The 12,381-nt window shown below is 32.3% G+C and overlaps 2 long non-coding RNA genes across 2 annotated transcripts; both read right to left on the bottom strand.

Annotated features, from left to right (window-relative positions):
• Positions 1 to 6,944: 6,944 nt before the first annotated feature.
• Positions 6,945 to 10,641, bottom strand: LOC143062162 (uncharacterized). Its single transcript, XR_012974581.1, has 2 exons — positions 10,109 to 10,641; positions 6,945 to 8,188 (listed from the first exon to the last, which is right to left on the bottom strand). It is a non-coding gene; the product is annotated as an uncharacterized LOC143062162 (long non-coding RNA).
• Positions 10,642 to 10,973: 332 nt separating this feature from the next.
• Positions 10,974 to 12,126, bottom strand: LOC143062163 (uncharacterized). Its single transcript, XR_012974582.1, has 3 exons — positions 11,880 to 12,126; positions 11,402 to 11,493; positions 10,974 to 11,053 (listed from the first exon to the last, which is right to left on the bottom strand). It is a non-coding gene; the product is annotated as an uncharacterized LOC143062163 (long non-coding RNA).
• Between the last annotated feature and the right edge of the window lie 255 nt (positions 12,127 to 12,381).

Consider the following 12,381-nt stretch of genomic DNA (forward strand, 5'->3'; position numbering starts at 1 on the left):
TTTTTCACAGCATAAGTTTGTTCCAATATTCCTGTGAAATTGACAGTTAGACCTCTGGTTATGCAAGATCTGCCTAAATATTGATTTAGAATTGAAATACAAATATATACAAAATTCATGTATACATAAATACTTTCTAATATTTAATTATATAAAAGTAATATTAAGATGACCATTCCAAGCTTTAAATACCGACACACTAAACTGGAGTTAGGTCCTATCAGGCATTATGTTTGTATTGATGTTTTAAAATAACAACATTTACGGAGTCAAATCGACAAACATCTTCTTCTCTGAAACTACTGGGCCAAATTCAACCAAACTAGGCAAGAATCATTATTGGGGTATCTAGTTTATAAAATGTGTTCGATGACCCGGCTCGCCTACCAAGATGGCCACCATGGCTAAAAACAGAACATAAGGGTAAAATGTAGATTTAGGCTTATATTTCAAAAACTAAAGCTTTCAGAGCAAATCTGACAGAGGAAAAATTGTTCATTTAGTCAAGATCTATCTTACTGGAGATTTTCAGACGTATCAGACAACCTGTTGTTGAATTGCTGTCCCTGAATTGGTAATTTTAAGGAAATTCGGTAGTTTTTGGTAGATATCTTGAAAATGATTATTGATAGAGATAAACTGTAAACATAAATAATGTTCAGCAAAGTTATATCTACAATTAAGTTAAATGACTAAAATGGTCTATTGACCCCTTAAGAAGTTATTGCCCTTTAAAGTCAATTTTTAACAAATTTTGGTAAAGTTTTGTAATCTTACAAAAAATACTCCTTTGAAACTACTTAGACAAATATAACTAATCTTAGTCACAATAATTTTTAGGGTATCTAGTTTAAAGAATGTGTCGGATGATCCTGCCTGTCAACCAACATGGCCGACATGGGTAAAACGAGAATATAGCGGTAAAATGCTGTTTTTGGCTTATATCTCTGAAACTAAACCATTTAGAACAAATTGGATAAGAGAAAAAAATGTTCATCAGGGTCAACATCTATCTGCCCTATAATTTTCAGACGTACCAGACAACCCGTTGTTAGGTTGATGCCCCTGAATTGGTAAATTTAAGGAAATTTTGCAGTTTTTGATTATTATCTTGAATATTATTAAAGATATAAATAAACTATACACAGCAATATTGTTCACCTAAGTAAGATCTACAAATAGGTCAACATGACCAAAATGTTCAATTGACCCAATAAGGAGATATATCTCTTTAAAATAACAATTTTTCATAAATTTTTGTAATTTTTTACAAAAGTCGTCTGAAACAAAATTATAACTGTTGCATTTTTCACGTATCGATTGTACATACAAATATCAGGTGAGCGACACATGTTCCTTGGAGCCTCTAGATTACTATTTGTTATAGAGTTGAGCTGTTTCAACATTGTCCCAGGTTAAGGGAGGGTTGAGTACTCACAAACCTGTTTAGTCCCGCTGCATTCTTTATGTACACGTTCCAAGTCATGAGCCTGTCAGTTTGAGGTTGTTGTTAGTTCATGTCTGTCATATTTGGATGATTTTATTTGCAAATTGTATTGTTTTGAATTAAACCGATAGTTGCTCTTTGAACCAGTTCAAAGGTTTCTATGTCGGGCCTTTAATAGATAAACTGGATAAATTTTCTCACTGTTGAAGACTGTACGGTAACACATAATTGCTTATATTCACGTTATTATTTGATAGTTGTCTCATTCACAACCATACCACACCTCCTTACTATAATGTGTTAATATTCAATTTTAAGTTTGTTCTTATTAACTTTTATTACATCGACCTCTACAGATAAATTATTGCTCTTCGTGAATATTTTAGGGTCGATTCTCAAGAGTGTCACGGACTAAATATCTGTCTTCACAGGATACAACAAGTGCATCCCTGTTTTGATCTTTGTACTGTTAAGTTATTTTGGGGATTGTGGTTAGTCAATTTCATGTCACAACAGCTGTTTTTTCCGTTCATTTCCTAAGTCACAATGCTTATATATAAATGTTTTAACGTCACAGTAAAACCAATTGTTAAATTACGTCTTTTATGCCGAATAACATTGAGTCAATCGTTATATCTCATTCATAAAAACGACTCGAGATTGATCTAATACTTGTTTAATAGAAGCGATGTTGCAATATGCGTTAACAGTGTTATTAATAGTAGGTTGAAAATTTTAAAATCTGATAAATAATTTTTTTTTTAAATGCTTATATTGTGCAATGCATTTAAACGGCATTAATTTCATTCTGCTCTGTTTCTTTTTCCAACACTTTGTACAATGCAACACTTCCTTCTGTGTATCCTAAACAGACAATCTTCTTTAATTGTTGTAAAACACGGTAAATGGACAATCAAGTCCATCACGATCAGTGAGTAAGATCTTGCTCTCTATCCCATCATTCCGTATTACTGTCAGATTATTAGACATAAGGCCAACAACGAATACGTTCTGACTACTGTCCACTGATAAACCTCTCTGGTAAGTCATCGAACGATCCTTGAATGCCCAGAGTTCTTGTCCTGTCATACTACAGCAGTGTACTGTACTTTTGTAAAAGTTTGTATAGTATGTCCTGTCTATGCTTGTTGATAAATAAAGCACATGTGTAACATCGATATCAATTATAGTTGATATCTACCCTTCTAAGTCCATTATCACCATGCCTTGATGGTCTACAATAACACACACTTTCTCGTCCTGGTAAGATATTCCCCAGCAGTCGTCACTACATTCTACCTTCTTCCTCTCATTTTCTTTATTAGTGTTTATAATCTCCAGATATTTAGATACTCCATATGAAACAACAATACGGTCGGTATCAACTGCTGCAAGATCGAAAGGTCTATGATCAACAAGAATGTCACGAACATGTTTTCTGTTATTATTATATTCCATTAACATGCTTTCAGTATAGTCTGCAAATATAATTCTGTCATCTGATAATATGATGCAGCCAGTTATTGGGACTACACATCCTTTGATATAAAACTTCTATTTCAACTGTAGACTAATATTACAAATATTTTGTTTTGAACCATGCATCTGAGTCTTCGCCTGGCCAACATTCGTTCCAATAACCCTAATTTCTAAAAAATTGCGTTACGTCCTCCATAAATGAATTGATAAAAGGATTTATCTCTAATTTCATACTGGTATCCGTATGAAACCTTACATCTTCTTTAAGTGATCCAATCTGTTCAGTTATTGATTTGTTGAATTGATGCGTTCCTAAAAATACTTGGACGTCAGATGCAGAGTGTTTCATTTAAATCATTTGCTCTTTTAAGTTCTCTATTTCTGTCCTTTTTTTATTTAGTTGGCTAAGACTTTTGGTGTATTGTGATTTACAGTGTGCATGCTTTGATCTTAAATCTAATAGCAACTTACTATCGAGTTCATCTAAGTATTTATTCAGATTCAGTCGCGTGTCTTCTATCATTTTTCTTATTGTTTGTTCGTCTTTGTCTACATTGTCCAAGGCAATTTCTCTGTTTTTTATACAATACTTGAAGTTTTCCAAAGTTCTTGAGATTAATTTTTCTAAGTCTGCAGCTGACTGCTTTGCACGTGTCGATGCTTCTTCGATTGAGATAACATCAGAAGAGGAACATGATTTATGTTCAGAAGCAATACAGGTTACACATACTGCAATTTCGTGCTTCTTACAGTAAAGATCTAGCCAATACCATGAACCTCACAGTTCCTTTTTATAGTAATGTCCTTAATTTTACGATAATCTTCCATCGAAAATATCGTGTGCTGTCTCAAAACTTTCATAGATTTGTGGGACGTGTCACATTCTTCACAAAATCCTTCTTCACAATTGGTACACCATATTTTTGCGTTATTTGTTCTTCCATCATATTTACACGTTCCACACTGAATGTTCAATGAAGATCCCATACTTTTAAACTCTTCCCCTGTTAGAATATAAATTAAACAAATAAGAAGATGATGTTACTTAACTAAAGAAATGGTTATATCGGACTTGTTTATAATTCTCCGTGTTGACTTTTATACTTTGACCGATAATTGTTTGCTTGTTATTCATTGCGACTTAGATGGAGAGTTGTCTCATTGACACTCATACCACATCTTCCTATTTATATTACGTACAAATGACCCACATAGCACGGACATGCTGTGTAAGAACTCACTTTCATTTTGAACACCCAATGTTGATGATTTTATAGTTTCATCAATGATATAATTCGAAAGTAATCTACTAGCAACAACTAAACGTTGACAGCTGAACCATGCCGAGGTCAAGCAAACTCTGTCCGACAAACACGTACACCAATTATTATAATTGTCCCAATAATGTGATAAAATATGTAGTTTCAGTGAAAAGGAACAACGAAAAGAGGGCCAAGACATACAAGTACAAATGTCAGTGAAAAGTTTAAGACTATAATGTTATAATTCATATGATTCAATATTTGGAAAAAAACATATCCATAAGGCATCGATATTTAAAGACCGTTCATACTATGCTTAAGAAAAAATCGAACTAAAATTTTGATGACATCTTTTCGGATGATAAAAATTCTAGTACCCTACCCTAAACAAGTGGAAGAGAAAACAAATTACTAGTACCTTGTTCATCGGTGCATTGATCCACAGAGACATAAACATTGAAGTTTGTCGCCTGAATGTCATGTCAAGTTTGTTAAGTTTGAGCTTAGTTGACAGATAAATCATTCATAGTTTTCCTTTGTTGCTGAGAAACGAATGCAGTGGAATAAAGATCGACAGATATAAATCGATGTTTTGGACCTTATTTATGCGTTACACTACAATGGTTTACCAATAACATTTAATCGATTCCCGTACTCGGTTAGCATATTAAAATTTTGTTAATGTTTTTGTTTTGTATTTCCTGTCTATTTGTTATACTTTATTGACGTATTTGACGATGACATCAATATTTCTTTGTTTTCTAGCAATGTGCAGTTTATTATTCATATCCGTATAGTGACAAATCCTATTCGTTCATTTGAAATGTGACAGCAGCGGTTAAATTCGAAAATTAAAATTGATAATGTTTGTTTAATAAATGGAAATGTGACTCCAGCTGTTTCCTTATAATAAGACATTCACTATTCAAACAATGCTTTTACAAATTTTAGTATATTTTTTCTTAAGTTCAATATTTACTTTTGTTCCTTTTGCCATTCGAGAGATGTTCTTTATTGGTTGGAAAATTACTTGTTTTTATGCAATTAATTTGGAAATAATGAATTTAATCTTGTTTAAATTGTACTATGTTGATCGTGCTAACAAAAAATAAAATCACAAAAATACTGAACTCCGTGGAAAATTCAAACCAATGGACAACAACTGTCATATTCCTGACTTGGTAAAGGCATTTTCTTAAGTAGACAATAGTGGATTAAATAAATTAGACGTATTGATAGATATTGAAGATATTGAAGATTTTCACTTTTTTCCGTTTGAAACCCGTATCTATTACCCATTAGTGATTAGAATTGACATTATATGACGATCAAATGTGAAACGTGATAAATCCGTTGCCGAAACCCGATTAATGCTGAAACACCGGGGAAAAAAACTATAAGTCCGTTACCATTCTACACTGTTGATAAAATTGTACTGCTTTAAAGTAGCGGGTACGTTATTGAGAGATTTCACGTGTTTTTATGAAATTTTGCATGTGACTAGATTATAAGAACTACCAATGCCAATGCAGTACGTTATTTTCATACTCAACAAGATACATGTATAACAAGTAAATTAACCGAAAAAAAGGTAATAATGTATAGAATCCACGTAACATCGAAAAAACTTTCATAAATTTTTGTTTTATTATTTCTGTCTTAAGAACTTGAAAGAAATGATATTTCGCTGCTTCTAAACCTGTTTCTATTTAATTAAAGAAGTTGAATATCACACACAGAGTGAAAAAAAGAGCATACAAGGCGAGTAAGAGCATAGGTAAGGTATACTACCCGCCATTTGAAGCAGCCTAGTCCTACAAACAGATAAATTCGTTATTTGTCGGACTAGTCTACTTTTGAAGGAGGGTAGTTTACCTGACTTAATAATGACTTCATGGTTCAGCTAGCAAGCAACTAACCAAAGAAATTACCTTTGCCTACACACTCAATGGAATCGGCTTTAAATATCAATTTAATACTGTAATAAGACATTTGAGCATTGTTTTTTTTTCGGCTCTAATTTTTTTGGGGTATAAATTAATAATAAACCAACTAAAACGTTGTTGCTTTACAGATATGCACATTAATAATTAGTGGTTAATGTTTAACTGTACGTATTGCTGTTTGAGTGTGAATGCTTCATTGGCTAGGGGCATAGCAAGGGGTTGATATCTCACAATATATCTATAATGGGTGTGGGTTTTTTTCTGAGTTTTTGGTATATAAGCATAAAATGATGAATAACAAATGTGTTTTATTTCCATTGCTTACTTCAATTCCTTATGATTTATTGAAAACAGTCTAAACAGTACTATGAACGGCATGCGAATGGAGAGTTTACCTTTGAATATCTTTATCAGGAAATTGTAAAGCGGAATATTGTAAAATCACCGATGTAGACGAACAGATACAGTTCAAGAGTCATATGACACAAACATACTTTAAAATAACAGCCAAATCCATCTATAATTGTTCCTCGTGCGTTTCTCTGACTGTTTATGACGCCCTAATAAAAAAAATCCATTGCCGGTGATCTGATTGATGCTTTAGTCAGGAGGACATGATTTATTTTTTTTGTTGTGAGTCTAACTTTTTATAACCAAGAATACTTTATATAAGTTCCTTTTATCTATTGTTTTGAATTATCTGTATTCCTGTCTGTTGAGTAAGAGTGATTACCAAATGATTCTTTTTCCAGGTGACCACATGTTTGTTGATTAACTGACAGTCAAAAATACAAATTACAATTCTCCAAACAGGTTTCATAATTTATTCATTTTTTAAATGACAGTATATGTGATAAGCATGCAAGCTTTTGAAATAGCTATTGACAATCAGAGGAAAGAATTATTTAACTGAATTCATTAGATACTATATTATAAATGTACATCATGCTTTTGAAAGAAGTAAGAACTTTGAAATATACTAGTATCATTTGTCCATATTGTATTCCATTAGTTTACCACTTCCAAAATAGTCTGCAATTATGATTCTGTTGTCCGGTAGTACAATGCAACCCGTAATTGATTTGGTTGGTTGTTTTAAATCAAACTTCTGTTTCAGCTGCAGACTGATATTACAAATATCTTGCAGTGTTTCATGTATCTGTATCTGAGCCTGATCGACCTTTGCGCCTTTTAATTCTAGACCAGCCTTTGTTTCAGTAACTTTGATTACTCCAAAACGCTTAACCTCTTTCATTAAGGAGTTAATCATGTGATGTATCTCTATTGCTATTCTCTTATTCGTAGAATCTTTTATCTCTTCTGTAAGTGAACCCATTTTTTCAAGTATTTTTATGTTCAACTGATGCGTTCCAAGAAACACTTTTAAGTCAGACTTAAACCGTTTCATTTGCAGTGTATGCTCTCTAATGTTTACTATTTCTTTCTCTATTTGCTTCAATCTATTAAGAATTGTAGTGTATTTAAATGTACAATTTACATGCTTTGATGTCAAATCTAGAAGCAGATTTCTTTCGAGTTCATCCAGGTATGTATTTAGACACATTCGCGTGTCTTTAATAATTTTTCTAATTGCTTGTTCATCTTTGTCCATAGTTTTCAATGCCATTTTTCGGTCGTTTATGCAATCCTTGGCATTTTCCAAAGATTTTGAAATTGTCTCTTCCAAGTCTGAGAGAGCAATTGATTTTTTTGCGTGTTGAGATGCTTCGTCGATGGAGATGACATCTGAAGAGGCACACGATTTGTGTTCAGATGAAATACAGATGACGCATACCAGAGTGTCGTGCTTTTTGCAGTATAGATCTAGCCTTTTACCATGAATCCCACACTTCAAATTTACTGTGATATCATGTATTTGAAAATAGTCCTCAATCGAAATCATCTTATGATTTCTAGAAACGTTCATAGATTTATGAGATTTCTCACATTCTTCACAAAAGCCTTCTTCGCAGATGGCACACCATTTCTTTGCGTTCTTTTTCGTATCCACAAGGACCACACTTTGTATTCAATTTAGAAACCATACTGCCATCCTAATCAAGTATATGATATTCTTTTAAATATAACAGTCATTGAAATTGCTTTAATAAGATACGGGGGCCAAAGAACGTTTTCCAGAAGTTTGGAAGTATTCAGTAAAGAATTAAATCCAAATTTCTGATATTATTTATAAAAATTTTGCCAAAATTAGCTGACAGAAGTTAGTTTTTCAAATGAGAATATAAAACTGTATTGTTATGCTTTGCCTTCGTAAAACGTAATTGCATTAAAATCGTGTATCCTCTGTTTAATTTTCAACATGTTGTTTGGGTTCTTGTCGAAATTGAGATTAAACATTCTGTAAACATAACTTTTATTTTTGAAAACATCAGCTTTTTCATGAAATATTTTTCTGCCATTTGAATGCATCATAATTGGCAAAAGAAAAGGCAATTTCAATTCTGCATACTTTAGTTAAGAATTATTATGTTGATAAAAAAAGGTAGAAAGTAACAGCTTCACAACTAGATGATGAAAACAAAAAGTTGTTCTCTAGTGTAGAATGCAAACATTTGTGCAAAATAGCAATGTGTCACAATATCACTTTCACTCCTTTATGGGTAGATTTTTACATAGATTAAATATAAAAATATAAAAGCAATGAAAGAGGTTATGAAATTTGATATATGATTTTTTGTGCTTCTATGTTAAACATTTAGTTGTTTTTTATTGTGATTAACATTATAACACCATGTTGGCTGCTATACCCCTATCTTTCACATTTATATCTATTGTGTCTGGGTTTTTTTTCACGCATCGTTGTCAATATAAGGGAATTTGGTGCGACTGTCATACAAGTAAGAGGTTTAGCTAGCTATAAAACCAGATACAATCCACCATTTACTACAAAAGAAAATGGCTGCACCAAGTCACCTATATGGCAGTTGTGGACCATTCGGTTGATGTGTTTGAGCGTTTGGTTTTACAATTTGATTAGGGACTTTCCGTAACTTTTGTCGTAATTTTTTGTTTTCAATCGATCCTCATTGTTAATTTCTAGTTGAAAGTCAAGATACGACGCCGACTGAACTCTATCTGTTGTATCTTTTATCTCTAGTTCGATGGGATAAATTCGTTCAACATACTCACCAAATTTTGAATTATTTAGTGAGAGAACATATAGCAGAAAGTAAAGTTAAAGGATACTGCTAACTTTTTTCTTTCTTCTTAAGAAGTTCCTGTATAAAATCAGCCTCATATAAGAATAAAACAAAAGCCGGCAAGAGGAGGTGCATAGTTTGTTCCCATGGGAATGCCGATTATTGACTCTAAATGGTGTAGTTCCTAAAAACAAAATACATTGTTTTTGTACTACATTTACGACGAGTCTTTAATCTTACGATTGGCATTCCTATAAGGAAAGTGCTCCACCTTTGTAACCATGGACTTTCATTCGAATCAAACAGATTACACAGAAAAGCATAACACAGCGAATGAAAATAAGTTAGCATACACACTAATTCTAAGTTTCAATATACAGGCGATGTCATCTTACGAATTCAAAGTTCTATAAATATGTAGATCAAAAGTAAAATCACAAGAATACTATCCTCCGGAAACATTTCAAAACGGAAAGTCCCTAATCTAATGGCAAAAATAAATGATAAAACAAACGAATGAACATCAACTGTCATATTCCTGACTTGGTAAAAGCATTTTCAATTGTAGAAAATGGTGGATTGAACCTTGTTTTATAGCGGTAAAGCTGTCACTTGTACGACAGTCGCATCAAATTCCATTATATTTACAACTATGCGTGAACAAAACACACATAATAGGTAAAATTGTCAAAATAGGGGTACAGCAGTCATCACTGTGTCATAATCCTAAATATATACCATCTAAATTGAAATACAGGATCTTGCATCAATTTAAAACAGCATATTTATTCGTTTCCCTGGAAATAAACTCACCATAGATTGCAAGTTTGTATTTACACCAGACGAAAGTTTCGTCTACATAAGACTCATCAGTGATGCTCAAAAGAAAAATAAAGGCCAAATAAAGAACGAAGTTGAAGAGTATTGAATATGCACTCGGAGTAATAAGAACTTGCAATATGTTGTGGGTTGAAGATTTGAGTTACTGAATGCTGTGTAGTCTGGAGTTGTGAATAGACGATTGTTGATTTTTCTGCTAAATTCTTTACTATCAATGCAATAACTAGTATCTTTATATGTAACGCTAATTGATAAAGCTTTATCCCTGCAGTTCTAATATCATTCGTTAAATCAAATAACAATATCTTGCCGATTTTTTACGATTTTTTTCTCTCTTTCTCGTCTTTATCATTGGCCATCTCAAATCGATTGTTTGACTCACTTTCGACGTGCCGGCTCAAGCGAGAAACCCAATCTCGTTGCGATAACCAACGACAATCTGTAATTAACGGTTAGAGAGAAAAAATACTATTTTCCAACAAAATAAAACCCATTAACTTAGTTATCTCCCTATTAGATATATTTTTTCATTAAAAGTTGTTATATGAAATGAGATTGAAGATTATTTTTGATTTATAAACTTATTTTTTTATGTGACAAAAACGTTTTGCTATGCGAATATGATATCAGAAATATATAAAGTAAACCATATATATAGTTTTGTTGATGCTTACAAACTTGTAGATATGCTGTTGATGAAATTGTTCATTTCTTTGTTGCAAATATTAAACCAAAACAATGAAGGAATAGTTGACGTATTTATATTATCAATATCATATAAACTAAAATAAATGCCTTTTCAGCACAAGTGAGACAGCTGTAAATCCCTACTTACATGAAGCTCGATGATGAGGTGAAATAGATTTTACTCGTAGATTTACTGGAACTATCCACTCAAATACAGAGGCTCTTGTGTTGCTTATAAGAACAAAGTTGATGAAATTAATATTTGCAATTTGTAATCAATCCAAATAGTTTGACGGAGAATTAGATTATATGAATTTAAAAGATTTATGATGAGAGTGACGAAAGAACTATATTATTCTATTCCTGATAACATTTTGTTATATTGAATGTTACAAAAACATACTCAACTATCTACTCTATTTTACTCGTTCAATGCCGTAAACAAACGTTGATCATGTTTAAGACTTGAACACTTTGAAATAAACACTTTGTAAATATCGTTCGTTCGTAGCGTATTTTAACATTTTACCTAACAGAGAGTGCTGCAATAAAAGAAAATCATAAACTAATGATACTTACACATTAAAAGGCGATGGAGAGTTCTGATATTTCTGCCTTTGCACAGGGACTGTAATTCTTGACATTAACATAAAGTCATATTGTTCAGATCACTGTAAATTAAATTCATATTTAAAATATATATAGAATACCACTGTTCCTTCTCAATTTATTGATTATAGATTATCACGGTATACTTTGATTTTTCTGTGGTCAACAGTTTTGAATCCTCCTTTGTGAGAACTGGGTGACTGATAGTTAAGAATTGTAGATAGTTCGAGATTGCGTGCTCGGTTTAAGTACATCAATGTTCATGATGTCCTGTGGTGTCTGTTGTTGATTGAAGATGTTCTTTGTTGTGGTGTAGTTTGCATGCTGTGTGGACTTCTATATTATTTGTTTGTGTGTTTCTGTGTGATGGGTATTCTTGTTTCACTTATAAGTATGATTACCCTATTAGAGTATATCCAATCGATTATTTTCTGTGAATTGTACTTACCATATAAGAGTATATCCCATTGGTGGGTTTCGTTGACCTTTTGATAATAGAATAAGATCAGAGACAGCATCAGTTGTCAGAGAATTATCCATCATTCGGATACATAATGTCATCTTCTGTATAGAATTTTCCTCTGATAAAAATATAATTAGTAATTGGCAAGGCAGAGGGGAAAGCATTGACTACAGATAATTTCATCAATTTAGAATTGCGAAAACATGACTTAAGGCTGGCACAAAACAAACCTACGGTGACCTATAGTTGTTAACGTCTGTGTTATTTTGGTCTCTTGTGGAGAGTTGTCTCATTGGCAATCATCCCACATCTTCTTTTTTATCTTTACATACTATCAAACCAGCAAATGATATAATTGTTTTTTCTCGTTTATAGTTTAGCACAATTTCACTTCAATAGGAATTAATGAAAAAAAACTTTGCTTAGTTCCATTTGCTTGTAGCTCAGTTGTTACCGAAAAATTTTGTTTTGTTTGTTAAGTACGATT

Source organism: Mytilus galloprovincialis, chromosome 2, assembly GCF_965363235.1.
Source record: "Mytilus galloprovincialis chromosome 2, xbMytGall1.hap1.1, whole genome shotgun sequence".
NCBI lineage: Eukaryota > Metazoa > Mollusca > Bivalvia > Mytilida > Mytilidae > Mytilus > Mytilus galloprovincialis.